Here is a 15,966-nt window from a genome sequence, read left to right as displayed (position 1 = left end):
TGTACACCCTAAACTTACACAGTGTTATATGTCAACTATATCTCAATAAAACTAGAAGAAGAAAAAAGGTCTGTGGCAAAGTGTCACAATTGCTTCCAATTAGAAGCCTTAGGGTTAGAAGCCCAGCATTGGTAAAGGCTGAAGACATACAATTAGGGCTACTGTAACTCCAAGAACCTTAGCTGGTAAGGCAAGTTGTAGGACAAACCTTGGTCAGATTAATGCTCCCTCTCTTTTCCAGTAGACATAATTGTTTTGTTTCCATTATGAGTGATATAGCTAATGCCTTCGGAAGAATGGAGTCAGGGAAAATAAATATTGGAAAAAGCATTTCCATCAGAGTCTAGAGAGTTAGAGAGTTTGATTTTGTTTTCAATTCTATTACTTATTGACTGTAACAAATTTTAGCTAAATCACCTTATTTCTTTAAGCATCTCACCCTGTAGTCAGCTAATTTGTGTTCGTTCACACAGCAGTTCAGCAAGATTCCAAGAGAATGAACAGAAGAACGTAAAATCTTGAGGCCTGCGCTCAGCCTTGGCACTCCATCCCTTCTGCATTCTACTGGCCAAAGCAAGACCCAAGACCAGGTCAGATTCAAGGGGAGGGGAAGTAAACCATATTGCACATAATTATTCTACATTGTAAAGGGGCATGCACGCAGAGAAAGGTGGAGAATTGCAGCTATTTTGCAATTTATCAACAAGCCATGGTAGACTGACCAGGATGATTGTAGTACCACAGACCTTAGCATGTGAGCGTATTTTCTCACCAAGTTCCTCTCATGCTGCGATATTATTTTTTAAAATTTTTGGGAAGTTGGAGACAGGCAGTGGGTTTATGGGGCAATCAACAGGGCCAACAATGGTGTGCTAATTTTTCAAGTGTCCCTTGAACCTTCTTGTTATGTGATCAAAAGAGCAAGTATTTCTTATTTTGATTCTCTAATAGAAATATATCAAAACGGCTTTCTTCTTGGGGATCTTTTTCCTATTAAGCCGAAACAGTATGGAAAACAATGAAGACTAATATCTCTCTACCAGGAATATGGCATCTAGGATTGGCAACAAGGAGTCTTCAGTTTATTAGCACAGCTATACCTAAAACAAGGAGGAGAGAATTCACTATTTGTGTTTTATGCCTATCATGTGATTTGGGTACCTAACTCCAAGGAAAGAGGCAGGATGGCAAGTGCAAATGGAAAAGGCATGGACTGTTGATTAAATAGGCTAGGTTCCATCTACTCCTTGTTAGTTCTTCACTTTGTGGTCCAAAGCAATTCAAGTATCTCTGTAAGAAAGACTTCCTCCTAGGGGAATTGAAATGTAGGCCCGCAGGCTTGGCCCTTAATGGTGATTCTGTTGTAGGAGACAGGGGCTGATGAGTAGAAAGCTCATTATCTGTACTTAGACTTGACTTCTTGCCTAGCACCTATGGACTCAAAGAAAAGTTTCAGAGAGAAGAGACTCACTCCAAGCAAAATTTTGAGAGTTTTTCTTACCCACTAGCAAGACACTGGAGTTTATGGCAATAGTACTGGTATTTCTTTAATAGGAGGGGTGCAGAAGGGAGATGAGCATAGTACAGCTTCCATGTGAGGGCTTCAGGACAGAGCAAAAGGTGTGGAAGGAGTTTTGAGGGGTTGGGAAGAGACAGAGGGAGACTAGTGCTTTTCCCTAGATGCCAGCAGCAGAGGAGGGCCTGGGGACTTTGTCCACCTAAGTCGTCCACAGACATCACTGAGAGCACCCAGAGTGATGAAGTAGGAATAAGGCAGCCCACATGAGACACTCTCTAGGGGCCAATTTCCAGTAAAGCTTTTGTTAGGATGGGACACCTTTCAATGTCAACTTGTGTGATTAGTGTTAAAGCCAGAGAAATATGGATTCCGGCTGAATATGTCATGCAAGGGAAATGATTATTGAGCTCTTCCAACGTATACGGCACCATGGTGGGAACTTGGACTGTGGCTCTGGGCAAATCATGATACCTGCCTGACAAGAGTGTAGAGTCTACTGACAGCCAGAAAGGGCGGTGGGGTGGAAAAGAGGCCAAGGCAACTCCACAGGGCTGGAAGAGGGTTGGTCAAGCAAAGCTTCAAGGTGCAATGAGAGCACAGGGCTTGAAGGGTGAATAGGAGTTTCATCAAGCAGAACAGGCTGTATGTGTATGAGTGTGTGTGCACATCCGTGTGTGCTTTTATTTTTTTTTTACTCTTTTTCTATGCCTCAGTCTCATCTCTAACATCAGATCATTTATGATTTACAAGATAATTGTGAGAATGGAGTGTAATAGTATCTGCAAAAATTTCTTTGCAAATTATAAAGTACTAAAAAGATCATTTAATGATGATAAACGTAGTACAATGAAAGCCTCATTAGCATTTTACTAAATCAAATCCATGGTAATCGCTAACATTAATTAAGAGCTTAATATGTCCCAGGCCCTGTTCAGAGTATTTCATATGCATTAGTTCAATTTAGTCCTCATAATATTCCTTTGATGTAGGTACAAGTATTACTCATTCCCATTTTATAGATGACAAAACAGAGGTACAGAGAGCTTTAGTCAGATTGCACTGCTGGTAAGTGGTGGAGCCTGGATTCACATTTGGCAGTCTGCCCCCATGTTCTGCAGTCTTAATTGTAATGACACACTGCCCTTTATTGTCGTTTCTTATGCTGCCTGTATTTGTTAACTCAGGCTGCCACAACAAAGTACCAGAGACTGAGTGGCTCAAACACAGAAATCTATTTCTCACAGTTCTGGAGGCTTGGAAGGCTAAGATCAAGGTCCTGGATGAATAACGGGAAAATGGATTCCTGGAGTAGATGAGAGGGAATAGAATCTAAAACATAATGGAGGACTTGTCTTAGACAAAAGCACAAATATCTTCTCTAACAGAGGAAGGAAGAGTAGATGGATATGAATGCAGGTGGACTGAGAGACGTGGTCATAGTGGTAGCAAGCGGGAGTTCTATTTTGTTAGCTTCTATTATCTCAATGAAATAATCAACTGAGTCATTAGCTGAGATTATAGGCCTGGAAGGATGTGTTGGAGGCTTGAGGAAAAATAAAATGGAATTTTAGGAAACTGGAAGAGTAAATTGTACAGAAAATGCAATAAGATTGCTGAGTAACACTAATGGCCCCTCGGTTTGCATGAGACCAGTACACATCCATTGTAAGATTTTTCTCTAGATATGGTAAGCCACTAGGATCTGGTCCAAAGTAATCAAAAGATTAGATTTCAAGGAGGAAGAGTTCTTCTTTTTAATTATATGAGTACAATGGAAGGAGATAGGAGCAAAGTAGTTCAAATGTATTCAAAAGAACAATTATAATCACCAGTAATATTTCAGAAATAGAATGGATAATTACAGCTGATGATTATGGGTGACAATTATTAAGAAGATATTATTTACTGTTATTGATATTTTTGTCTCAGGAATGGACATGTGTTAGGTAATAGGAGGAAGCAGGAAGCCCTCTTACCCACTCTATTTTAAAAAATAAACAACTTAAAATAATTCAATTATCATTCTAATAATGGATGTGATTTAAATTCTGTGGATACTTGTTGAGTACTTCTATGTGCCATATGCTATTCTAGCTACTGGGGGTACAAATGGATAAAATATCTAGGGAGTAAAATAGGTGTATAAACCATAGCATGGTAAACATAATGGATGAGGTATGTGCAGGGGCCTTCTGGTGGAAACCAAAAGAAGGATCTGGACATTCCGGAGGATGGAGAAGGCTTTCTGAAGACAATGATTACAGAGTTGAGTGATGTAAGTAGAAGACAACCAAGTGAGAAATGTTGTGTTAGAGGAGTCGGTAAGGGGATTCCTGGTCCAGGGAATGGCATGGACAAGGCTCTGAAGGCTTCTAAGAATGAGGTCAGTTCAGGGAATTCATAGTATGGTGATTTGATGGCCGGAATGCAGAGTGCCATAAGTGAGTGATGACATGTTAGCCTGAAGAGTAAATGGGGTCCAGATAATGAAGAGTCTTCACGTGTGATGCAGAAGAGTTTGGATTGTCCTAAGGGGAGTGGTCACTCACCAAAGGAACTTTAGCAGGGAAATGACATGGTCTGATAGATTTGTATTTTAGAAACCTTACTTTGTGCCATGTGGAAACTACATTGAAGAGGGAGATAAGACTCTAAGCAGAAGAGAAGTTCAAAATTTTCGTAACATTTCTAGTAGAGTATGGATTTCTCAAGGGCTATTTTGAAATGGATGGAAGGGAAGAGACAGATCCCACAGATGTTCAATAGGAAGAATCAATGGGACTTATGCACATAGTGGCAAAGGTGGGCAGGGACAACCATACTAGGGTTTCTCACTCAGGCTGATTGAGCTAGAAGGCCATTCACCGAGCACAGAGTTTAAGAATGCACTTTATTTTGGTAATGTTTAGTGTGACACAGGATTCTATGTATTCCTCAAATATCTTTCCTTTTCTTCCTGGCACAGTGAGACCATTTCTCATTCTCTCTTACTTTGGGTAGGACTATATTACTGTTAGAAGTGACATATGCCATTTCCAGACCTGGCCCTTTAGATGTTATCTTCCATGCACTTCTCCATTAGCTGACTAGAGCAATGGATTCAGCAGAAGGCCTTGAACCTGGGGCGTATTAAAGCCGCCGAATGAAAGGAATCTGAGCCCTTGAATGATTTCATGGAGCAGAGACTTCTTCCATACCAGCTCTGCATTAGGCTGTGATGTGAGTGAGAAAAAACCTTATAATGTTAAGCCATTAAGATCTCGGGGTTATTTGTTTTAGCTGCTAGTGTACCATAACTAATAAATGTGGATTGAGGTGTTCGTGGGAGAGCCAAGGAGCTAGAAATTGTGGTTCTGGAGCTAAGACTCAAAAGTTACGAGATAAGACTGGGAATCAACAGATTTCTTTCCTCTCCACTACCTACAGCTCACCTCTGCAGCCCTGCTTGAATTCTCTTCTTGGTGAACTATACAACTTTCTTCTTAGTCATGCAAGTCAGAGGCCTGGCTGTAATTCTCTACTTCTCCCTTGTCATCCACATTCATGGTGATCGACTCTGCCAGTTTTGCCTCCTTTACATCTTGTATATCACTTCTATTCACTCCCATGCTCCTTCTCTCATCATTCCTTCCAAGGGCAAACTCAATTTCAGTTGGTTGAGGCATGAAAGGGAGAAAGGAAATGAAAGCACCCAGAGAGAACACATCTTTTAGAAGCTTGGCTCTGAGGAAGAAGAGGAGGGGCTGTAGCTGCAAGAGGACTGAAGACCGAGGAAGTTTAATTTGTAATGTGGAAGGCACATGAAAATTCATTGGTGGGGTCAAGAGAATAATTAATGAAGTACAACTTCAAACTAGTTAAGAAATGGGATGGAGGAATGAGCCTTGAACTGGAGCTGATAAGGAGGTACAGAGGGGCTCAAATGTACAAAGTTTTAGGTATGCTTTTTCTTGGAGGGACAAGGCTAAACTGTCTGATGTGTGTGAGGATTTGGAGTGGCAAGTGGGTAAGTATTTGAATAGTGCTTTATGAGAAAATGAGAGAGAGCGGAGAAGGGGAGGAATTTATAAACACCCCTGTTGTTGGTGTCAGTATGATTGTTTGCAAGATTTTTCTCCAGCATTGTTCAGAACCTTAGGGAAAAAATATGGGGAAACTGGAAAATTAGGTTCATTTAGAGGAGGATTATTACAGAAATAAGAGAAAGAGATTAATGGGTGCTGGTTTGAAATAGAAAAAAAGATGCACTATATTTTTCATCTATGTAGGAAATCAAAGGGTATAGAGAAGAGTTGATTGATGTGAAAAGATAAAGGAGTAAATGAGTTAGAAGAGCAAGTGTCCTGAGCCCCAGGGCTAGAAGTCAGGGGTCCTGGGATTAGAGATACATGGATCGAATGTGAGCTGCTGGGGTGAAGAGTGGGACCAAACTGCTGGAGTTGAAACAGAGCATCAAGAGGACAAGTCTGGCCTGGGCAGCTGTTTACTGTTCCAGAAGTTAAACCTGCACTTGGAGCAGGGTTTGTTGATAGCAGCTCTATGGATATTTTCTACCAGCCAGTTCTTTGGGGGCGGGAGAAGGGAGCATTGTGTGTGTGTTTAGGGTGTTTAGCAACGTCATTGGCCTCATTTTTTACTAGAAGCACAGTTGTAACAACCAGACATGTCTCCAGATATTGCCAAATGTCCGGGCTGCAGATCAGTACTGGTCTGTGGCCTGTTAGAAACTGGGCCGCACAGCAGGAAGTGAGCAGTGGGTGGTGGGCAAGTGAGCAAAGCCTCATCTGTATTTGCAGCCGCTCCCCAGCGTTAGCATCACTGCCTCAGCTCCACCTCAGATCATCAGGTGTTAGATTCTCATAGGAGCATTGGTCTCTGGTGCCAAAAAGATTGGTGACCACTGTTCTAGAGGACAAAATTGTCCCCAGTTAAAACTTGGAGGACTCAGAGCACTTAGAGTTAAGACTGAAGACTGACTTAGAGGATGAAGATGACAGATTTTTCATTTCTGATGGCATTCAACAGAATTCTCAGGCTCTAGAAGCAACACATTTCAACAACAAAATAAAAGACAAACAGCATGTTTGACAATGCAAGCATTGTTGGACTAGTTGTAATTATTTTTTAGTAACCTCTATAACAATTATTTTCTTGGAGATAACACTTATGTGTTAAGATACATGTGTTCAGATATATTTGTCAAAATTCTTTTTTCTTAATATACACCCACTCTGTGTAACCACCTGGATTTGCTGGCCATGTCAGCTGTGGAAGGCACAGAGTGGCTCCAATAATGGAATAATTATCAAGTCCAGCCTAGGAGGTGGCTGAGGCCTAAAGGAGTCACTGCGGTCTCACGAGGTTTGCCTGCATTCCTGGTGACGGACGTCCTATGTCTTTCATAGCTCTGAAAAAGTTTATTTTCTTGTACTTCTGTTGACTACTCAGGTGATTACATGGGGACAAGAAAACAAGCTAAAACTCTATGGAGTTAATTAACTAACACTGAATTTGAAGCACAGGCTAGAGAAGCAATCCTACCCACCTTGCTTCACCTGGGCTGCTCTATAATTGCCTTGCCTGAGCTTACAATTTCCTCATTTAATTGAAGCTTCATTTGATTCTTGGAGGTACTCCAGTAAGGATATATTATCATGTGGAGCTAAAAGGGATCATCATTTGAACCACACAAAATAACTTCTGGAATAAAATTCCAGCAAGCTGGGGCTACTTACTTTCTCATATTTTTTTTTTAAGTGGGAAACATAAGAACTGTTGGTTGTCAAACTCATGAGTTGAGCACATGGGAAATGCCTTTAACAAAGCCCTCACTAGGTTTAGTAGGAAGGAGCCTCTGCCTAGGCCCTTAGCAGCATCTCCTGGTGTCGACCTGTGCCTTAGCCATGCCAATTGCCTTATATACCTTCGAATACACTGCACATTTTTCTCTACACCTTTTCTCCTGTTGCGATTGTCTTTCCCAGAATACTCTTCCTCCTTGTCTTCCTGGTGAGTGTCACTCATCATTCAGAAAACTTCCCGTGCCTCCTCCCCACTGAAGCACCACTGATGACCCTATGTAGCTGCTTCCTTCTCTAGTTTCCCACATCACACAGCTTGGTGATACGCTGTCTTGAAATTATGAGTTATCCGTCTTTTTTCTAACACTGGATTATGAACTCTAAAGATGGGCACCATGTTTAGTTTCCCTTGGTATTTCTGTCTAGCATTGTATACTCACCTGACGTATTCATCAATAATGAACTCTGTCTCTCCAGAGAGAGGGCGAGTGTAAGTGACCCAGAAGTGAAGAGCAGGCAAAAGGTTCTACGCCCACCCTGAGCTGTCTTCTAGAGAAGAATGCTGTTGCCATGTGTCTCTACCAACTTAACCATTGGGTGGTGCAATTGTTAGTTGACTTAACTAGCAATTTCCGAACATTGAGCATCAAAACCGAACTGATTCTACCATTGCCCACATTCAGCAGGTTTGAGTGAGCTCTTGGGGCTCCGTCAGTAACTTCAACTGCGCATAGTTGCGGGAGAATACAGAAACTTGAAGGAAAAATGAGACATGGGCATATACCTATTTGAGAGAAATGTTTCAGGAGACTTTTATTATTATTATTTTTAGTGATGCTATGAGAATTTTTATAAGAGGTTAGCTGGAGAAAATGGCATGCCTCACTTATGGCCATGCTTGCACGTGCAGAAGCACGCACACAAGCTTCATAAATGTGCACCCAGGGTTCCTTTGATTCGTTCTGGCAGCTGTTTTCCTTCCCCAGGTACAGGAGTAATTCTGCCAGCTATGACAGAAAACGGCTGGTAGTAAATGCAGCCCTGGGCCAGTGCCCTTTACCAGGCATCATCTGTTACTATGACATGAACTGGCATGTGTGGAAAAGCCTGCACATAAATGTGCCGGGGGAATGGAAAACAGAGCAGGGAGAGGAGAGCAGAGCAACCAGGAACGCAGCTGTGGTGGGACGGTTGCTCCATAGACCTGGAGAGTTCTCAGGTGCTGATTTCCTGGACCAGGTGGATGGGGAGAAAATGAAAAAAGGATCAGAAGGACAGCATACTGCCTCCCCACTGCCTACTCCATCATCCACCAGTCCCAGTGTTCCCAGCATATTCCTTGGCTTTTTGCTATAAACAAGATCATATGTGAATCATCTGCTACTTACGGCAGGAGGAGGAAAAAAAAACATTCAAAGACTTAACTGTTGATAAAAAGCTCACCCCTCTGAGCTCAGAGATGGATTTGAGTTTTGTAAGGCTTGATGCTTATAAATTAGTTTGTATGGATGTGTGTGCACGTGTGTGGAGGTCTCTTAAGACAAACACCATTTAAAATACATTTAAAATTAGGTACAAAAATGAATATTTACATTTAATGAGAAGACAAATCATGCAAATTATAACATTAAAAGAGCTGAAAAATACCACAAATTCATAAAGATCAGAAAATATAAATTTTATTGATTACCTGACAATTTTTATTCATCGATAATTTTAACTACCTTTATATATTTATGTATGTATACAGATATATATTTAAATACTTATATGAATAATTCTGTAAGAGTATATAAGATTATTCTGAAATTAGGGCACACATAATTATAAATAATACATTAAAATTATTGTCACATTATATTGAAATTCATAATTGTAAATATATCTATGCAGATATATACTTAAATATTTATATCAGATATGCTAATATCCAATTTGATACATTCACAGAACATGAAACTTGACATAGTTCTGTGTCCATGGTGTGCTGTACTGGTACAGACGTGTACCTTATAGGGACCTGGTTTAATGCATTCTATTTTGCATGGTTCCATCAATAAAGAATGTATTTATAATTGTTAAAGATACATCATCATGTATATTTCTGACAGGAGAAATTTTTCATTTTGACTTAGGATTGATTAGAATGAAATCCTCTCGAATTTACATGTCTGTTGCCCGCACATTTTAAACCTATTTTTCTTCTGTTGTCTACATTCTGATGCCAAGAGGCTTGAGACATATTTGTATTGTGCTTGCACCTCAAGTCCTGTCATGATGCCAGGTGAGTCAGCACAGTAAGAATATTCCTGGAAGTTATTCCGGCCTTCCTACAGCAATTGCTTAACTTTATATGAAAGGAACCGTGAGCCACATAAATATGTCCCACTGAATCCAAACAAAATACATGCCCTTCCTTAGCAGATTAGAAAATACATATGGCCCCTCTAATGTCACTCCGTATAAGAGAGCAGAGACAGCAGTTTTAAGCATTTGTGGTTTAAACTTCTTACTATTACAAATTTTACAAAATCTTAAGATCTTGTGAACGTATTGCTATAGCTCCTCCCATGACCTTGGAAAAACTCTGTGAAAGTGAAGGTTTCTGAAATTGAAGTTTCATTATTGTCATTATGGACCCTTCCTGGTTTGAGCTAGAAGTCTAAAGATTATCTGACTCGCTGGTTATAGCTTTGGAAGAGTTTTCATTCATTCATTCATTCATTCATTCATTCAGGCATTACTTTTTTTCACTCATTGTCTTGTTCATTTAATTATCTAGCATTTTTATACTGTTGTAGTATATACTGTGTGATGGGACAGACAGACAAAAGCCTTAACCAAAGTCCAGAGAGTCAGTCCCCTTCTCCAAGTCCTACTACTTTGGTTACTTCTGTAAGAAAAAAAGGAAATTATTTGTTATCTCCTCTCTAGTTTGGCAGCTGTTTTCAAAGGGGCCACGAGGTGCAGGATCTCTCTTCCAACTCTCCTTGTTGACTAAGTTCAGAAAGCTTGCGTGTAATATTTCTCCCGGCTGGTGAATTCTATTTCACCAGCCCATTTCACTTCTCCAAACACCAAGAGAATCAGAAATTCTGATAAATTGAACAAATGAAGATACTGTGATAGAGAAATAGGACCTTGTGCTCACTGGAGGATTTCCAAGTAAGAATTCTTAATTGTAAAGGATGCTTTCATCCTACCATTGCATGTCATGGTGCCCGAGACTTCTCATGAGAGATTCGTTCTATTCTTGAAGGCCTATAATCTCACAAGTGGAAGTTTTTCCTTTTCTCCTGTGACAGTGGGCCAGTTACTAATCTCGATGAACCTCAGGCTCTGCATCTATAAATCCTGGGTAGAATGAGGGAAACACAACAGAGTATTAGTGGTTTGCTTGGCAAGCAGGAAGCTATGAATGAAGGTAATTTCCTTTCCATTAGGACCTGAATGTTCAGGACAGAGGCATTGTGAAAGAAGATGCAGAACAAGCTTCCTCTTCACAATGCTGTGTCCTCACGTGAGGACATAGAAGATGTACAGTGAAATCATCATCTGGCTGGTTATTCAGCATGTGACAAGCACAGTAAATCTGTTTATTTAAAATACATTGCTGTAAATTAAGAATTATTTGAAGAAAAGGAAAACTTGGACAAATTGGTAAAATTTTTTAGTCCCTGTCTTTGCTTTAGGCACTAATCCAGGAACATGGAGTTGTCCAAGTTTCAAAAATATAGACAGAACATGCAATTATTTCCTATTTTATATTTTTTATTGTATACCAATAATGTTGCTATTAGGGTGGATTGTGTAATATTTGGTCCATATTGCAGCAAAGGGAGGGATATTAATTTTCATTTGGGTTGGATCTGAAGACTGCTATGCACATACTGAGTGACATCTCATTTTTCCTGATAATGATGTTGATATGTCTCTGGAATACCCATATGCTCAGCATTTGCTGTTTCAAACTTGTTCTTCATTAATTATGGCTATACAGAAGCTGCCAAAAATTACTTACTATGGAGGATTTAAATTTGAGCTCAGAAACGGGTGAAATGTATATGCAGATGAAGAAACAGACTCAAAGAGGTGAAGTTTGTGCAACCAGGAAGTAGCAGAGCTAGGAAATTAACCCTGTTGTTCTGATCCTAAAGTTTATTTCGAGTTCCAATGACACCACGTGGCTTTTCATTCCAGAAGAACTGATGAGACCGTTTTCCTGGTCTCCACATGGAGAGAAACGTGAATATGAATTTTGCAAGTTGCTGCTTCACAAGTGAACGTGTGATTTCAGCTGTTCCAGAGTTTCATCTGGGAGTATAGAAGGGATTTGATTCTTAAAAATTCATAAATGCTCCCAATACCTGTATTTCAAGTGTCTGAAATTGTGAGCATTTGCCTTAACTTGCCTAATATTTTGGGAAGTGGAACAAAGGAAGGATTTAGGTGAGGGCTGCAGCAAAGACATATTCCCTTTCTTTTTAAGGATCTTACACTTTTTCATATTATTTTTATGTACATTATTTCAGGGGCTGACAAACATGTTTTGTAAAGGGCCACATAGTAAGTACTTTATATCAGCGTTTTTTGTTTGTTTTTTTTTCCGCAGTGCTCCGATATAGATGAAAATCTGTGCTCCGATATAGATGAAAGCAGTTAAAATGTATGTTACCCTCCTCCCCCGTATCTTTCTCCTCTTTCTTTTTCCTTTCTCTTTCCTCTCGTACAGAGGATAAGAGCATTGGCTTTAGAGTTAAAAGCTAGAGTTCTGTTGGGTGACGTTGGGTCAATTACTTAATCTCTCTAAGTCTTGGTGTTTTATCTGAAAAATGGAAATTATAATAGAAGCTCACTCATAGGTTGCTATGAGGGTCAATGCGTGAAAACCATTTATACTCATGCTTGGCACTTAGCAGATGTTCAGCAAATAGGTCCAGCTCCCTACTCCTCTCTTCTCTTTTACTCTCCCCTTCTCCTCTTCTTCTTTATCACATAAACAGGTACAAGTTTTAGTGTTTCTTTTTTGTAAATCTTAAACAAGAGATCTTTGCATCTTCAGAAGATTACTTTGTACCTCAGTAATTCCTTCCCCAGGAGTGAATTTTCTCAATACCATCTCCAACTTAAGAACTTATGGCTCATATGTGTATGGTATCATATGACTAAGTGCCCATTCAAGGGTAGGATCCCTTTAAGGCTATACCTTTTAGGGCCTTGACACAGTGCTCTGGACAGAGGCTCTTTTGGATGTTGTTATCACTCAAACATCCTTTTAATCATGAGCCAAGCGTTCCGATGATCCCTTGCTGGACTTGAATCAGTTTCTTAATTAAAAAAATCTGTCACACATCTACTATCACCCTGATTCAGTAAGACTACACAAACAAAAACACATAAGATTACTCTGTCCGTGCAAGGTTGAGAACAGAAATCCTTTAGAGTTTTGTTTTTCTCTTAGACAACATCAGTGATGGTGCTAGTGGTACAGTGAATATGCATGGAATGTCAGGCCCAGGAAAACCTTGAGCGAAGGACTCTAATTTCTGATAGTCAAGAATTAGAAAGCTACACTGTAAGCCTTCCAGGGGAAGCCCTCAAGCTACTAGCCTACCATACTCCTCTCAGAACCAGCCATGTCTCCTGTCCATCAGCATCACATGAAGACAGAAGGGCAAGCAGACGGGAATGTTCACACACAAATAAGGGCACAGGGGAAGTTGGCAGGCTCATCCTCCCCCTCCTGCAGCTCCTGCTTCTGTCCTTAACACATCGATTGGATCAAGCCGGAGTCTTTCTTTGATCCTCCTGACACCCTGCTTACTATTGTTTATTTAGCTTATAATTCTTTTGCCCCCAAGGTAAATCTTCATACTGCATGGATCAATAGGCTACAGGGGTCTTAATTACAGCTGCAGGATAAAATTGATACTGGAAACTAAATCCCTCCAGTATCTGGTAGAAAAGGAAATGCTATTTCTCATGAAGGTTTTTTCCTTGCCTAACACTGTCACTTCTGAAGTTTGTTGAAACATGGGGCATCCCATGATAGGTTTTGAGGACACAGCTTAGATACGTATGTAGACTTGTAAAGAAAACTGGAGTCCTCTGACTAGGCTTTTGTCTCTCTAGAGGAACAATATTCAGTGTATTGGTGGATGTTAATAAAAAAAAAAATCTGAATGCTTATTTGAACTGCAGAATAAACACAAATCTGGGTTTTAGGTCCTGTCTCAAATACAGAAAGATAGAATTGCAGAGGCATTTAAGAACATAGTATATAAGTGTTTTGATTTTACTAATTTAACTACCTCTGGCAGATTTTAATAAGGCCCTTGAATGAACCCTTAAACCTCTTTGCAGGCAGTGAGAGCTGTCCCGTAATCATGGTACTGAAATAGCCACAATGAAAAGCATTGAGTCATCAAACTTCTAAGGCTCCTAGCTGATGGCTGTTGATGTGAGGGCAGCTAGGGAAGCCATGTGAGTTATTGATAGAAATTGCAGTAAGCAATTGTAGTAATTGTTGGGACCTGCTGGTATAGTGGACTTAAATTCTGGTTCTACCAGTCAGTAGCTCTGTAACTAGCAAATTATTTAGTTTTTTATGAATCATCATTTGCCCATCTGCAAAATCTGTTTAATAAGAGTATGAAATAAAGTTTGTGCATGAAAATTTCTAACACACTATCTGGAATATTTTGTATATTTATCAGATGTTAGTTTCCCCGCTGGACCTTTGATGACCTGAGCCAAATATTCCATGGAGTTGTTGATATAGCTGATGTCAATGAGGAAATCAGCCTGATTGGAGAGGAGGAAGGGTTTTTTGACTACAGAAGAATATCCAGCTCTTTCTGCCACTTTCACACACCTGTGATATTTAGAATCATTTAGGAGAAAGATACTGTTGATGGATGACCTTTCAATATAATCCATGGAGTAGGGAGAGAATAACAGTCTTATGTCAATGAACTGATGGAATTCGTATCCTAGAATCCCAAGATGGGGAAGTGGAGTTATCAGAAGGGAAGTGATGAAAACAAGGAACACACAAGCACGAGAGTAGAAATTTAATCAAAAATTGAAGTTTTATGCACCTTAAAATCATTTTTCTTTAGGTTTAGTTAAATATTTAAGTTTGACAAATTATTGGAGGAAAGAGAATGTCAAAAGATATTATGGGGCACATTTTAAATCTAGATGTTCATCTGAGTCCTTGGGATTGTCAAGTAAGATCATGTCGAAACACTCTAGACTCTGTTCTATGCTCTATAGGATGGTTGGTGTCCCATTTGTGGAAAAGGCAAAAATAAAAATATTTGTGAAAAAATATATAATTTCTGGGTATGAGTTTCAAACTTGGACAGAGAAAAGTCTCAAGTCCTAGGCGAAAATACTTAGGACATAAACATTTATTGCAGAACTTAAAGGCACTTCAACACACATAAAAATGTAAACCCCATTTTCTGCACCTTGCACAACTCTCTTGTCCTGCCTTGCTCTCTGATGTGGGAAGGGGAGAAACCCTTTATAAAGTAACCTCCATCTGTGGATGAAATAACGTTGCAGTTTGGGCCGACATCAACTTTGAATTTTACTTCATTTTTGGCAAAACTAGTACTTATTTCTGGAGACGATCAAACATTATGAATGGGCCAAAGATTCCTAATAATTTGATGTATATGTTGTATTTACAGACATGTGCTGAATGTTTTTCTGGTGTGTGTGTGTGTGTGTGTGTGTGTGTGTGTGTGTGTGTGTGTGTGTGTGTGTGTGTGTGAAAATATAACATAATGAAATAAGCAACAAGCTAAAGGCATAATCCTGGGGTTTTAGTCCTAGATTTTACTTGTTAAATAGTTGTGCGACTTTGGACAAGTTCCTCATTCTTTCTGATTCTAAAATTCTTTACCTACTAATCAGAGTACCTACAGAGTGACAATAAAACTCTGTTTATCTCACAGGATTAATGTAAAGATATAAAAAATGAATGAATACATAAGAGAGTTCTTTATAAAGTGCCATAGAAAATTAAAGAATTTTAGGCAATGAATACATTTGTGCATATCAAAGATGTACAACTGCATTGATCTTTAAACACAGTATCTGACGTGTTCCTTAAACTCTGGAGCTCAGGTATAGCATTTCCCTGACAGTTTTCAATCCCCTAGTCTGGCTGTTATTATCAAATCAAGGAATGCCCCGAGTCACAGCAATTGAGCATAGGTATGAGAAGAACTAAGACTAATGTCGCTCAGAACATACACTGACATCCAGGCACTTTTAGTTTCAGTATCCACACAACCTTCCCCAGACCTGCAGACCTGGCATCATTCCTTTTTGTACTTGAGGGCATCCAAGAATGAGTAAAGCCCTCAGCTGCTCTCAGAGCCAAGGCCACCAACCCCGGTAAAGTAGAGCAGGTGAGTGATTACATGGACAATGCACCATATCTTACTCCCTCGGAACTCATTCATTGGTTTGGTCCATCTGGTCTTAGCTCACAAGGTTTCTCATTTAATGAAGCTTTAAATAAATGTCGCCCTGAGGGAAATAAATGAATCACACACCAGAAGAAAGCATTGAGGTATGACCTTATTTACTGACTTCCAAATTAAAATGAGAAAATGATGCTTCTTTCTG

The 15,966-nt window shown here is 39.7% G+C and overlaps 1 long non-coding RNA gene across 1 annotated transcript in view; it reads left to right on the top strand.

The window, feature by feature from the left end:
* The first annotated feature begins 516 nt into the window (after positions 1–516).
* Positions 517–15,966, top strand: part of LOC120586779 (uncharacterized) — a 397,178-nt gene continuing 381,728 nt past the window's right edge. Inside the window, exon 1 of the long non-coding RNA XR_005648799.1 lies at positions 517–590. This is a non-coding gene — a long non-coding RNA (uncharacterized LOC120586779). The remainder of the gene's footprint in view (positions 591–15,966) is intronic.

The sequence above is a fragment of the Pteropus medius genome, unplaced genomic scaffold, assembly GCF_902729225.1.
Source record: "Pteropus medius unplaced genomic scaffold, Ma_sr-lr_union100, whole genome shotgun sequence".
In the NCBI taxonomy this organism is placed as follows: Eukaryota; Metazoa; Chordata; class Mammalia; order Chiroptera; family Pteropodidae; genus Pteropus; species Pteropus medius.
This window is presented reverse-complemented; position numbering and strand designations above follow the sequence as displayed.